The sequence below is a fragment of the Salvia splendens genome, chromosome 2 (genome assembly GCF_004379255.2).
Source record: "Salvia splendens isolate huo1 chromosome 2, SspV2, whole genome shotgun sequence".
Classification (NCBI taxonomy): Eukaryota; Viridiplantae; Streptophyta; class Magnoliopsida; order Lamiales; family Lamiaceae; genus Salvia; species Salvia splendens.
Window position 1 is genome coordinate 33,632,634 of NC_056033.1, and position 15,497 is coordinate 33,648,130.

At 40.6% G+C, this 15,497-nt stretch overlaps 1 long non-coding RNA gene and 1 pseudogene across 2 annotated transcripts; both read left to right on the forward strand.

The window, feature by feature from the left end:
- The first annotated feature begins 372 nt into the window (after positions 1–372).
- LOC121792320 lies at positions 373–8,729 on the forward strand. 2 transcript variants are annotated; one of them, XR_006048864.1, is made up of 5 exons: positions 373–2,906; positions 3,173–4,934; positions 5,027–6,711; positions 8,016–8,168; positions 8,293–8,729. It is a non-coding gene; the product is annotated as an uncharacterized LOC121792320 (long non-coding RNA). The 2 variants fall into 2 exon arrangements; XR_006048863.1 differs by having other exon boundaries at positions 3,173–6,711.
- Positions 8,730–9,344: 615 nt separating this feature from the next.
- On the forward strand, positions 9,345–13,979 carry LOC121778748 (annotated as a pseudogene).
- The last annotated feature ends 1,518 nt before the right edge of the window (positions 13,980–15,497 follow it).

Consider the following 15,497-nt stretch of genomic DNA (forward strand, 5'->3'; position numbering starts at 1 on the left):
ATGTTGACCGTTAGTTTTTAACGGAAATATTGACGGAGGACCAAAATGATCAAATGTCCATATGTGCAGGACCAAAAAATCCAAAAGATAATGTTTATGACCAAAATCGAAAAATGGCTATATATTCAGGACCAATTTTGGCCTTTACTCTAGATATTACCATGTCATGAAAGGAAAAAAAAGGCTACAAAGGAAAAATATCTTGTATTTTCAACGTCACCTATTCGGCTTTTCCTTCCATACTATACATTCTCTCTAAACCGACTTGTTTTGATCCAATCAATCGCAGCCGTCCATCTGCCGCCAACTCCAGATATATATATATAACCTCGGCAATTCCCCAACCATAAATCTACTTCTTATTCCATGTTTATTTTAAATTCTTGAGGTTTTGTGCTGCGATTTAGATTGGCGACTAGGTTTTCTGTAATCGATTGGATTACTTTCTCTGTGTGGTGCGATTTCTCTGTACTTTTCCCAATCTGGTATGACGGCGAGGATAGATGGGTTTATGATCAGTCCACTGTGAAGTTTCTTTTGTTGTGATTCTTCTTCGATATTGATTATTTGGTTATTTTAAACGATCGAAGCTCTAAGACTATTATGGTTCAAGTTTTGGCGGTCTTTCGTATCATGATTGGTTATGGGGACTCACTTTCGTTTGTTTATGTTGGTGCAATCGATTGTTAGTTCGTGATGTTTCGATTGAGAATGTTAACTTTGCCTCTCTGTCTATGTGAAATTCTATCCATTTGTTCTCCGAGTTTGATAGTTATCGGCAGTTGCGGGAAGATTAATTTACTCATTGTTTCTTCTTCTCTGGCCATGAATGGATATCTTGATGTTCTGTATTCGCGCTACGCCGGTGAGCAGCCTCAGTATCATACTTCAATTAATTTCTATGCAATTGAGGTATATCGTGATTTCCGCTCATCAGTCTTATGGCAAAAGTAGCTGATTCCCTAACTTGGTGTAGGACGTTTTCTCCCAGTGTCTCCATAAATAAATTGAAATAGGCTGTTTGGTATATGGAGTCATCTCTGGCAATGATAGTGTATATGGAGGGTGGTGAGGGAGTATAGTGTGGTATTATTTAAATTTTTTTATCTTCTACATAGACATTCCCCGGTGCCTATCGTTATACTCTTCAATTTCCAGTGTCTTACCAGTGGCTGGTTCTTAATCAACCTTCAGTGGAAGCCACTCCTGGTTTGGTGCTTGGTTATTTTTACTCCATTTCATCAGTTTCTTTTTTGTCACCTGTATATTGAGCTTGGCCTCAACATGTGACAAGAGATGCAAAATAAATTTTAGTTCTGTTGAAGGTGGAGCTTAAGGGGGGTCTGGCTGTGTTGGACTTGGACATGGACCAATATTTGATGCTGGCGTAGAATGAGTTTATGAAGAATGGCAGAGGGAGTATAGTATTTTTCTTCTGTGACATCGCCTTTGGTTATTGTTATGCTCTTTATTTTCCTGATTTCAGATATTTTGGTTCTTCAGTTTCCAAGAGAAGGCTGTTCTGGGCTTTTACAGTTTGACAGAGGGAGTATAGTATAGTGTAGTATAGTATTTTTCTCACTACCTGTTACCATCTACATAGACTTTCCCGTCCTTATTGTTTTTCTCTTTGATATCCAGCCTCTGACTTTTGGGTGGGTTCTTCATCACTGGAAGACAGCTCTTGTTTGATGCTTGGTTAACTGCTCTTTTTAATCTGTTTTTTGTTTAATGTTTAGTCAAATTTTCTGGTTTGATGCCTGGTTAACTTTTTTATGCTAAATGGTTGTTTATTTACCTTATGTGAATATTGTTTTCAGCCTTTGTTGCCGGTTGTTGACGCGGACCAATCTCTGATACTTGCGTTTATGGTGTTTATGAAGGCTGGCCTTTCTCCTGCCATTTATCTTCTAGCTGTGCTTTCCCTTATCTTATTATTATGCTCTTTCAGAGATACCTGATGTTGGGTTGCTCTACCAGTTTTCAGGGGAAGGCTGTTCTTTGTTTTTACGCGGGAGTATAGTATAGTGTTTTTTTTCTAACAACTTTTATCTTCTACCTAGACTTCCTGCCTAAAATTTCCTGTGTTTATCGTTTACTCTTCAGTTTCCAGTATCTGAGGGTTGGGTAGCTCTTAATCAGTTTTCATCGAAAGGCAGTTCTTGATGATGCTCAAGTATCTTTACTTTCTTTTATAAGTTTTTTACTTTTTTTACATAGATGTGTATAATGTTTCTGGCCTCACCCAGTGACACACAGGACATTTTATTTCCATACACATATCTGATGCTGGCAAAGATGGGGCTGGCATTGGGAGTACAGTTTTTCTGTGACGTTTTATCTTCTAGCTGACTTCTCTTCAATTTCCAGATGTATGTTATACATGTGGTTCTATCATAATAAAGGGAAGGTGATTCTCAGGTTTTATTATGTGGCAGTGGAAGGAAAGTATAGTATCTTCTTCTGCTACATTCTATCCTCTTCCTAGATACATACCTGTGCTTATTGTTGTTCTCTTCAGTTTTCAGTGTCTATTTGGGTGGTTCTTAATCAACCTTCACTGGAAGCTGGTTCGTACTTGGTTATCTTTGCTCCGTTTCAATAGTTTTTTTGTTATGTAGATTGTGGATGTTTCTTCTTCTTCTTCTTCTTCTTCATCCTTTGATAGGGATATACGATAAGTTTTGATTCTGTTAAGACTTGGAGCTTAAGGTTAAGCTATGTGGGTCTGGTTGTTGGATATGGACAAAAAGTGTTGATGACATTGTAGTGTTCATACGGCTTGGCAGAGGGAGTATCGTATTTTTTATTATCATTGATCTTCTAGCTGGACTTTCCCATTGCTTACCGGTATGCTCCTTAATTTCCAGATGTCTGCTCTTCGGGTTGTTCGATCAGTTTTCAAGGTATGTCGTTCTGTGTTTTTACAATGTAGGGAGTTTGTCTACTTCGTTTTATCTTCTTCGTCGACCTTTCCAATACTCGTCATTATACTCTTCAATTTCCTGTTTCTGGTCGTTGGCAAGTTCTCAACCTTCACGAAGAGAGTTCTTGTTTGATGATGCATTATCTTTACTCTTTTTCATCAGTATTTTGTTTGTTACACAGATGTAGATTTTATCTTCTACGTAGACATGCCTGGTGCTTACCATTATACTCTTTCAATTTCCAGTGTGTTACCGTTGGCTGGTTCGTAATCAACCTTCCGCGGAAGCCAGTTCTGGGTTGGTGCTTGGTTACTTTTACTCCACTTCATTTGTTACATTTTGTTACATGGATATCTGGTTTGGCCTAAACATGTGACAGGAGATACAAATAAATTTAGTTCTGTTGAAGGTGGAGCTTAAGGAGGGCTATCTTGGTCTGGCTGTTAAACATGGACCAATATTTGATGCTGGCGTTGACCGAGCTTATGAAGGGTGACAGAAGGAGTATATAATATTTTATACTTTCGTTTATCTTCTCCCTGGACATTTCCTTAGTTTATTGTTATGCTCTTCAGTTTCCTGATGTCAGATATTTGGGTACTTCAGTTTCCAAGAGAAGGCAGTTCTGGGCTTTTACATTGTGACATGGAGTATAGTATAGTGTTATTTCACTACCTCGTATTTCTACCTGGACCTCCCTGCCCTTATTGTTGCTCTCTTTGATATCCAGTCTCTGACCGTTGGGCGGATTCTTCATCAGGCTTCACTGGAAGGCAGCTCTAGTTTAACTTTGATGCTTGGTTAACTGTTCCCTCTAATCTGTTCGTTTGAACTTTGATGCTTGGTTAACTTTTCCCTTTAATCTGTTTGTTTATTTACCTATATGTGTATATCTATTTCAGCCATTGTACTGGGTCGTTGAAGTGGACCAATCTCTGATGCTTGCATTTATGGTGTTTATGAAGGGTGACATTTCTCCTGTCATTTATCTTCTAGCTGAGCTTTCTCTTTTCTTACTATTATAGTCTTCAATTTCCAGACGTCTGATCTTTGGGTCGTTCTATCAGTTTCTAGGGGAAGGCCGTTCTTTTTTATACTGTTTGGCAGAGGGAGTATAGTATAGTATTATTTTCTACTAATTTTTTTTTTCCTATATAGACCGTCTTCGCGTTTTTCTTTACTCTTCAATTTCCATTATCTGAGCGTTGGGTGGTTCTTAATCAGCCTTCAGCAGTTTACGTCGGAAGGCAAGTCTTGGTTGATGCTTGAGTATCTTTACTCTGTTTTTTGTTTGCTTATTTTTATGCTCTTCAATTTACAGATGTCAAATATTTGGGTTCTGTCTTCAAGAGAAGGCAGTTATGGACTTTTACAGTGGCAGAGGGAGTATAGTATGATATCTTTTATATTTTATCTTCTACGTAGACATTCCCTGTGATTATCGTTGTACTCTTGAATTTCTAGTGTCTGATCGTTGGATGCCCTTACGCTGTTTTGTCAAGTTTTTTTACTTGCTGTTTCATCATTTTTTGTTTGTTACATAGATATGGGTATTGTTTAACACCTCAACCTGGTACAGGTGATATAAGAACAAGCTATTGGTTTATCTAAGTTGGATCTTATGGTGTGGCTATCTGGTCATGTTGTTACCTGTTGGACATTGATGTAGTGTTTATGGAGGGTTGCATAGGGAGTATAGTATTTTCTGTTCACCACTTATCTTCCACCTAAATTTTCATCTTATCATTATCCTCTTCAATTTCTAGATATCTTTTGTTGTCCCTGATCAGTTTCCATCAGAAGGCAGTCTGGTTTGGTGGCTAGGTTGCTCTGATTTTTCAACTTCTCTTTGTTATTTAATATGGAAATTGTTTCTCTCTCGCCGTGTGACAGGATTACGAATAATTAATGGTTCTATCCAAGTTGGACCTTATGGTGCGGCTATCTTTATCCTGTTTTTGGACAAAACATGAACTCTTAGACGCCGGCATTGATGTAGTGTTTATTGTGGGTAGTAGTGGGAGTATATTGTTTTTTCTGCACCAGTAATCTTCCACTTAGAATTGCCTCTGGCTTATCTTAAGTTTTTCAATTTCCAGGGATCTTTGGGTGGTTCTTGATCAGTGACCATCAGAAGGCAGTTCTGGTTTGATGCTTGGCTCCCTTTGCTCTGTTTTTCAACTTCTATTTTTTTATGTAGAATTGTAGATATGGATATTGTTTTTCAACTCGCCCTGTGGCAGGATAAATTAAGAATAAGTTACGGTTCTATCCAAGTTGGTTCTTCTGGTATGGCTGTCTTTGTCCCTTTGTTTGACAAAGATTACTCTTTGATACTGGCTTTGATATAATGTTTATGGCGGGTAGTAGAGGGATTATATCATTCTTTTACACCAATTTTCTTCCATGTAGAACTTCCTCTTGCTTATTGTTATGCTCTTCAATTTCCAGAGATCTTTGGGTGGCTCTCAATCAGTTTCCATCAGAAGGAAGTTTTGTTTTCATGCTTGGTGTCCTGTGGTCTGTTTCATCCACTTCACTTTATTACGTAGATGTGATTTCTTCTTTCCTCACCCTGTGATATGACAGGCTGTCAGTGGTACACAATAGTTTTTCTAATTCATTTATTCTTCTATCTAGACTTTTTTGCTGCTTATTGTATGATTTACAATTTCCAGATCTTATCTTTTGATGGGTCTTAATTGATTTCCATTGGAAGGCCGCTCTGATTTTATAATTAGTTTCCTCTGTTCCGTATCATCAGCTTTTATTTTTTATGTTGTGGTGTGGATATTTTTTTCTGCCTCACCCTGTGACAGATGATATAAAGAACAGAAACGAATCAAAAGTGAGAAGATTATGGACTGAGCAGTTCAGAAGGGATAAGATAAGTCACCTTATTTCTTCAAAATGTTTGTGGGCCAAGCCAAAATGAGAATTTCTTGAGGATTAATCGAGTTCCATTTCTTTTAAAGAAAAAAGTAGGACATTTACCATTAAACTCTTCAATTTCCAGTATCTTATCATTGGCTGGTTTTTTTTATCGAACTTCAGTGGAAGCCTTCTAGTTTGATGCTTGGTTATTTTTACTCGCTTTCATCAGTTTCTTTTTAGTTAAATGGACATTTTTTTCGGCCTCCACCTGTGACTGAATGATGCAAAATAAATTTTGGTTCTGTTAAAGGTGGAGCTTAAGATGCTTTATCTTGGTCTGGCTTTTGGGCATGAGGATCTTCGATGCTGGCGTTGACAGTGTTTGTATGAGGGGGTGGGGGTGGGGGTGGGCAGAGGGAGTATAGTAATTTTCTACGTTGTTACCTTCTTGCTGGACATTCCCTGCTTATTGTTATGTATTTCAATTTCCAGGTGTCAAATATTTGGGTTCCTCAGTTTTCAAGAGAAAGCAGTTCTGGGCTTTTACATTGGCAGAGGGAGTTTAATTTGTTATCTTTTAGATTTTATCTTCTTCGTAGACATTCTTGTTCTTATCGTTATAGTACTTCTCATTTTCTAGTGTCTGAGCAATGGCTGGTTCTCAATCAACCTTCAGTGGAAGCCAGTTCCAGTTTGATGCTTGGCTGTCTCTACTTTGTTTCATCAGTTCCATTTTTTAACATGGATATTGTGTTTGGCCTCACCCTACAAGGGAAGATACGATCATACAAAATAAATTTGATTCTGTTAACTGCGGAGATTGAGGTGGCTATCTTTGTCTGGTTGTTGGACATGATATTAGGAACCAATCTTTGATGCTGGCCTTGACTTATTTCACTTGGAGCTTTAGGTCAGCTATTTCACTTTTTTACCTCAAAACTGTTCACCTTTCTTGTTGTAACGTGATCATTTTTCTTCGGCTTATGTGTTCAAAGCTGACAAGAAACCCATGATTTCACTGACTAACATTGTCCCACCAATTGTTCAATTTTCCTATGTGAACAAAATTTTCTTAGAACTTCAGTTTCGTATTTGATATGGTAGTAGATGAGTGCAACTATTTAATATAAGAAAAATACAGTCTTGCATGGAGGAGGTAGATAGGGGGCTGGGTTGGTCTACGAATTGGTTATAGAAGAAATGAACAACTAGTTGGCTCTCTACTTGAATCTATATGAACTTTTTAGTCTAGTGAATTTATACGTGTGCTTTTACATGTATTTGTGGGTAAGTAGAGTCGTGTAACTCTGCCTGTGTGCTGGGGTTTCCTGCCACAGCCGGTCCCAAGCCCGGGAAAAGACGAGGGGCGACAATATAATGTAGTAAGAGCATCAGTAGTGGCGGACGTCACCGCGGAATTTCCACCGGCGTGCGGGAATTCCGTGGCGGAAGTCCGCCATTGTGCGTGGCATGCACGGATCCGGAATTCCTCGGCGTGCGGGAATTCCGTGGCGGAAGTCCGCCATTGTGCGTGGCATGCACGGATCCGGAATTCCGTCGAGGAATTCGCAGTTCCTTGACGTTCCGCGGAATTCCACGGGGAATTTTCTAAATTTTAAATTTTCTTGTTTTAAAAATTTCTTGTTTCTCTTCTTCAAAAATTTTATAAATTTTAAAAAATTATGTTTAACCTTCACAGATATTGTTCTGCATAAGAGTCAATGGTCATTGTTGAATGATTGGAAAGAGCTGAATTCGTGAGATTATAAACTTACAAAGAATAAGAATGGTTTCTGAGAGCTTCAGGCAGCCTGATGATGCCGAAACCACAAACAAAGATCCTCAGGTTGCCTGATGATGCCATTCTAGTATTTATGGAGGGTGGCAGAGGGATTATAGTAATATTCTTTGGAATTTTGTGTTCTAGCCGACTTTTTCCTTGCTTACCATTATGCTCTTCAATTTCCAAATGTATGCTCTCTGTGGTTCTATCAGTAACCTGGAAATGGTGGTTCCAAGGTTTTATGTCGTGCTACATTTGATCTTCTACCTTGATTTTCCCCATGCTTATCGTTATCTTGACAATTTACAGTGTGTACTTGGGTGGTTCTTGATAAGCATTGACTGGTCTAATGATAGGAGACATGAAATTAAGTTTTGAAAATAAGGTGGTTTTGTTTTGTTGATTTTTTTTTCTTCTGCACCCATTGTTAGGAGACATGAAAATAAGTTTTGATTCTGATAAACTCGGAGCTTAAGATGGGGCTATCTTGGGCTACTCTTCAATTTACAGCCTCCCTCCCATGGTTATCAATATTGTTCAGTCTCTCTGCCATTACCAAGATGAAGATGAAGATGAAGATGAAGGTAGTTGTTGCCACTGTATTTAGCACTAGTATTGGGGTTTGAGATCATTTGAGGCGTGATTAGTAGCTCTCAAAGGGAGAGTTTTATGTACTGGTGATTATGAGAGACCTTTTTCCTGTACCAGGTTAGCAAAAGGAGTGTTGTAGAAAGAAGGTTGTTGTGAACCATGTTAGCCCTCGGCTGTGTGCCATCATTATTGACACCAATCGCCTTTGCCCACTCCAGCCTCGATTCAGCAAGGCCGCAACATCATGAATATTCAAGGCTCAATCCTTGAGGCATGGACAGCATGACCGAATCATACTCTCTTCCCAAATCAGTGCAAGATTTGATCTTCTTCTGGAACTCTGCATCCAGCTGACCCAAGCAAGTCGCATGACCGGATCATGCAGTCAGTCATACTCTGTTCCTGAACCAGTACAAGATTTGATCTTCTTGAACTCTGCATCCAGCTTACCCAAGCAAGTTCCAACACATTTTTATTTGATCTTAGATAAAAGCTTATTTTTGCTTATCCCATACTATATTTTAATTCTATCTTATCTAATATTTTTCACACTAGGTAAGCTATTCCAATATAATGGTCTAACAATCCACAAGATTGTCTCATAAAAAAATAAAAAAGAAGATGAGAATTCCATTTATAAAGATATAGAAAGGAATGAAATTGTTATTCCTTAATTGATTTTATTTCTATTAAATTAAAAGTAATAGTATAAAAATTGATTGGAATAATGTGTTGACAACTGCTAGTTTTCTAATGATAATTAAAAGTAATAATCGCAATATAAAAAATAAGATGAGGAAGGCGAGGCTTTCGGCTTGGAAAGAGCAACGTGTAATAACTGAATGAGAAAAGGAGAGGAGACGAAGTAAACCACAAACATTCTGCAATCACCATCATCTTTATTTTCAATTTCTCTCTTTTCACATCTTCTTTTCCTTTAACTTTGTTCCTATATATCTCAGCCTCCTTCTCTTTCTCTCCCTTTCTTCTTCTTTCAAGAGAAAGAAAGAGAGAGATACACACAAAAGACATCTCTCTCACCATTGACAGCCTGATTCCTATGTCACATTAGGCAGCACACTTTTTCACATTCAGATTGAGATTGAGGTACGCTTAAATCTCATCCACTGCTGTATAATAATTTATATACATATTTATTTTACCAAAAACCAAATGCATGCACACGAAAAACACACACAAAAAAAACATGATACCTCATATTTCTAAACCAGTTTTTTCTTGTTGTTTCAGAAAATGGCGGAAGAGGTGCTGCAATTCAATGTGGCGTCGGCGGTGGAAGATGTGCTCCAGCAGCACGGCAAGGCAAGAGACTCGCCAACAACGATAATTCCGCCTCTAGAAGAGCTGAAGAAGCTTGTATGATCGATCATCTTTCTTAACAACTCCTCATTTATCCATCTCAATCTTGCATAACTTTTCTTCATTATTCATTGACAAATTGATATGATCAAATGCATATTTTTTAAAAACAATCCTTCAAACGCTAGCCTTGCTAGGCCATCTGCAGATGCATTTTGTTGAACATATACATATTCATATTGGATGTTAATGTAAATGCAGCATTTAGAAGATACGAGGTGGCGGAATGGGTGAGGAAGATGGTAGGGGTAGTTTTAGGAAAAGATTTGCCTGCAGAGCCCTCTGAAGAGGACTTTAGAATTGGATTGAGAAGTGGCATTATTCTTCTTAACAAGATCCAGCCTGCTTCTGTCCCAAAAGTATGCCTTGTACCTCTTTTACTACTATTTCATTATGTTTTTTTGTTTCTCTATTTAATCACTATATTTTGATTTTGGTAGGTAGTTGATGCACCTGTTGATACTGTCATAATTCCTGATGGTGCTGCCCTCACCGCATTCCAATACTTCGAGAATGTGAGGAACTTCCTCACCGCCATACAGGAGATGGGGATTCCCACTTTCGAAGTCCCTGACTTGGAACAAGTATGTACATTCCATTGAACCTTAACTTATAACCATAATTGAATATATGATACAAGATCGTAACGACTAGTGTTGGATTTTTAGGGAGGCGAGTCATCCCAGATTGTGAACTGCATCGTTGCCCTCAAGTCATCACGAGTGGAAGCAGGCCGGTGCCAATGGTGTCTGGAAGTTCAGTGGAAACCCGATGCCTTGCATCACTGACGACGTTTCATCTGCTGATCTTAGTGAAATGGTTTGTTTTCTGACCATGTACCACCATGAAATTTTTTTGTTAGATTATTTTCTATAACATCAGATTTGTGACGCCCCAAATTGCAGTGCGCGTCTTCTTCATTGCAAAAGCTCCTGTGCGAGCTTCTTGCTGATCAGAGAGCAGAAGAAATCCCTATTGTGAGTGACAATGTGATATCATATTCCACCTCTGCCCTTTTGCAGCTTGTTGATTCTCTTTCTGGTGTCTTGTTTCGTGGCGATGAATAGATTGTGGAGAATATAATAGGTGAAGTTAAGGAAGAGTTCGAGCGCAGGCTGGAAAAGCAAACTAAACTAGTAAGCCTAATGTTTGCTGAGTTTAAAATAACTGCATGTTTAGTCACAGTACTTCTTGAAACAGCAATTTTTTTATATACTAGTACCTTTCTTAAGGAAGTTTTTGTTTTATTTTTGGCATGATAGATTAGCACGGTTTGCAAGATAAGGTCGTTCCAACGGGCGAGGAGAAGAAGGATGCGTACGCAGAGGTGGGGTTACATTATTGTTGAGCATATAATGAGGCATTTGACAGAATGTTGTCTGTCACATAACACTTGAATAATGCCAAAGACTAAAATGAGGAATTTTGACAGATGGGAGCAGCTTCACAGGATGAGAGCGACTCGACCTCGTGCATGAGTTCGGAGATTGAGGTCTGATAGCATTTGGCTTAGCCCTACTATATCCACCTCAAACCAAGCAATTCTATAAGGATGTTTTTTAGATCTTCCTTACATTGTAATGACCTGTGCTGTTTCTTGATTCAAGGCGACGTCAAATATAAGAAAACCACACGGTGGAGCTGGGAAAGATTTCTGTAACAAGGCTTCCGGTACTCTTTCCTCGAAACACCAAGATCTCCAGCACAGGACTGTAGAGGTAGGTCATCTGTCAAAAAATAGTGTTCATCATCTCAGGATTAACAGCTTACACGAAGCTGATCTCAATACCTTGTAGGAACTAAGGAAGATCATCGACTCGACAAAACAAGGCATGCACGTACTCCAGCTGAAGTATCAAGAAGATGTTGATAGTCTAGATTAAGACAAACCAGATTCTAAGCGACTTAAAATTTTGTTTTTGGTGTTAGGTAAACAAGTCGTGCGCCTATCTAGCCAAGCTTCTGGATACCAGAAGGTTCTTGAAGAGAACCGGAAGCTGTACAATCAAGTGCGAGACCTGAAAGGTGAAGAATTTGCATTTCAACATTGAATATAGGTGTGCTGAATGTTGATGATATGTGCTTGAATGTAACAGGAAGCATCAGAGTGTACTGCCGTGTGCGCCCTTTCTTACCCGGGCAGGCCAATGGGTTGAACATATTAGACGAGATAGTTGACAACTCGCTCACTATCCAAACAAGTGCAAAACATGGAAATGTGAAGAAAATATTCACTTTCAACAAGGCCTTTGGCACAAACTCAACTCAAGGTATGTAACATCTTCCTGCATTATGTGCCTACAATTTTAGTTTTTGAGAAAAACAAGATGAAGAAATTTGTGTTTCAATCTTTGCAGAAGAAGTATTTGCAGATACTCAGCCACTGGTCCGGTCAGTCCTTGATGGATACAACGTCTGCATATTTGCTTACGGCCAAATAGGATCCGGAAAGACCTACACAATGGTGGGGATTGAACTTGTGTTTGAGCCAGGGCTAATCAACGTGCGCTCGTGCTATAATTCTCACACTTTTTTGTCTGCAGACGGGGCCGAAGGAGCTGACAAAAGAAAGCTTGGGCGTAAACTACAGAGCATTGAGCGATTTATTCGAAATCTCAGAAGAGAGGAAAGACACGATTGATTACAACATCTCAGTTCAAATGATGGAAATCTACAATGAGCAGGTCCGAGATCTCCTTGTGACAGATGGTGGCAACACGAGATTGGAGATCCGCAATAACTCCTCCAATGGAATCAATGTCCCGAATGCTAATCTGGCGAATGTGACCTCAACATCGGATGTCATTGACCTCATGAACCTCGGCCACAAGAACCGCGCAGTGGGCTCCACCTCCATGAACGACCGGTCCAGTCGGTCCCACAGGTACATAGGTCTGATTTAGATGAGATGTATTTTGTTAATCCAAAACTAAAAGTGGAGTTGGTGTATATATCAGTTGCCTGAGGGTTCACGTCCAAGGCAAGGACTTGACATCAGGCACGACTCTGCGGGGGTGCATGCATCTGGTGGACCTGGCCGGGAGTGAGAGATGTGACAAAACGGACGCGGTTGGGGAGAGGTTGAAGGAGGCTCAGCACATCAACCGATCTCTGTCTGCTCTAGGAGACGTGATCGCTGCTGTAGCTCAGAAGAAGGCTCATGTTCCCTACCGCAACAGCAAGCTCACGCAGCTGCTTAAGGACTCACTCGGAGGGCAGGCCAAGACTCTCATGTTCGTCCACATCAGCCCGGAGCCAGACGCTCAGCACTCTCAAATTCGCGGAGCGTGTCTCCACTGTGGAGCTTGGCGCGGCCAAATCCAACAAGGACACCTCCGCCCCTGAGGTCAAGGAGCTCAAGGAACAGGTTTTCTGCTCTTTCTGTGTCTCTTGTTGTTGTTGTGCATTTCCTAATGTGATGCTGGTGAAGATTGCTATGCTGAAAGCGGAATTGGCACGAAAGGAAGAAGCTGCCAACAACCCGAGCAGCCCTACATCAGCAACGAAATTGGCACGAAAGGAAGAAGCTGCCAACGCCCTACATCAGCATCGAGATTGGCACGAAAGGAAGAAGCTACCAACAACCCGGGCACCCCTACATCAGCATCAAAATTGGCACGAAAGGACAAAATTGGCACGAAAGGAAGAAGCTGCCAACAACCCGAGCAGCCCTACATCAACATTAAAATTGGCACGAAAGGAAGAAGCTGCCAACAACCCGGGCACCCCTACATCAGCATCGAAATTGGCACGAAAGGAAGAAGCTGCCAACAACCTGGGCAGCCCTGCATCCAGTTTATGTTGCAAGACAGAGGATCAGAGCAATTTCTGTTCAAGAAGGTCCAGTTTGGACAGCCAAGACGCATGGTCGACGATTCAGGAAGCAGGCAGTCCCTGGCCTCACCAGTAAACACAAGGCACAGCCTAGACCATTCACAAACCCAATATTACATTCAGAAATCCACCATGGTCGCATCGAGGCTCAAACATCCCGTGGCCAAGCCGGTCAAGACCCAAGAGACCAGGTAGGTACAAGCACAAGTAAATAACATTCGGTTTGCAGTGTTTCAACTGAACTTGTTAATGGCTGCATGAGCAGGAGTCCGATTCCTCAGCCAAGTGGGAGGGTCCGAGGCCATTCTCCGTTGAACAAATCTTCACGGCCAACGTCAACACTTGTGAGGCGAAAGACGGCCGGTGGGAAATGAGGGGAGCTATAGCTATTCACTGCAATGAAGCTTAGCTAACTTTATTCTTGCTGCCTGTTTTTTGGAGCTTCTCGTTTTCACTACACATGAATTTAGTGTTGTTTAGAATGGAGTGAATTTCCTTTTTACATTTTCGGAAAAGGGCATCGACAATTTATTCTGACCATTTTCATCTTGTAAAACTTGCTTAGGAGATTTTCTTAGTGAGATATACTACATATAGCTGCGCCACTGTTGTTACACATAATTAAAGCTTGTATTGTAACCACTGTTAATAATAGGGTTTTTTTTTTCTGGACTAAAACTTAGATTCCGTAAGTGTACTGGAGTTTTTTTTTATTGCGGGTTTGGGAGAGACGCATGACCCTCATGCGTCTCCTTTTAATGAGACGCATCACGGACATGCGTCTTTTATAAAGACGCATGAGGGACATGCGTCTCTCAATTTTTTTCAAAATTTTGTATAACGACGCACAACCATCATGCGTCTTAAGGAGAGACACATCTCCCTCATGCGTCTTAGCCCATATATATTTGATGGGCTTGCGAATTTATGAAACCATTCTTGGTTGTTTCTCTTTTATAGAGACATCCTTGAATGTTTTATGTTTCACTTTCGATGTAGGACAAAATCATTCTTGGTTGTTTCTCTTTTATAGAGACATCCTTGAATGTTTTATGTTTCACTTTTGATGTGAGACAAAATCATTCTTGGTTATTTTTTTATTATTGAAATGATATTATTGAAATAAAAGTAGATGACACCGCCGCTGCACTTGGATACAAGAGTGAACTACAAGTTGCCGTAAATAACATGTGCAACTAATTAAAGTTTCTTCACAATTTCTTCATTGGCACGTTTGTAGTAAGTCAATCTGCGAATTGAAGCCAGGCCATCTTCAAAGTTTTGCCTCAAATATGCATCTTCAAATGCCTTGGACCAATCTCTCAATTTTTCTTGCAACTGCAAATGTTGGTACATGTTCAAATTTCAAATAACTAATGATGAGGCAGGGTCATTTTGAACATTGCGTGCATCCATAGTGTCTCACTTACTATATGAATTGATTTTAAATTTCAGCATTGGGGTTTGAATAGTTTCAACCCCAGTTGTGGTGGATATACGTTCGTAAGAGCATCTCCAGTGGTTCTGGACATGCAATAGCTAGAGTTGCCCACCGGTTCCGGTTCCGGCGGTTAACCGCCGAACCGGAACCGGCGGTTCCGGAACCGGAACCGGAACCGGCGCAATATTCCCGAACCGGAACCGGCGCAATTCGGTTCGCGGTCCGGTTCAGGTTCAAGATATTTCGAACCGGAACCGTCACCGAACCGGCGGTTCGGGACGGTTCGGAACCGGCGGTTAACCGTGGAACCGCCGGTTCCGGCGCTTAAATCGAGGCAGGGGGATGGGGGCCGGTGGTGATCTTCAAAAACGGTCGAAACCGCCGGTTTTTCGGCGGTTAACCGGCGGTTAACCGGAAAAAACCGGCGGTTAACCGCCGGTTTAGTGGCTTTCGAGGCGGCGCGGAGCACGAGGCGACAATGGAGCAGCTTTTGCAGACGGTTCGTTGACCGAACCGGCGGTTTTATTTCGGAAACCGGCGGTTTTGGCCCGGAAACCGGCGGTTCCGCCGGTTCCGGCGGTTTTCCGCCAAAACCGCCGGTTTTGTGAAAATTCAAATTTTTTTTTTTTTTAAATTTCAAATTCGAATTCTTCCATTTTCCCCCTCA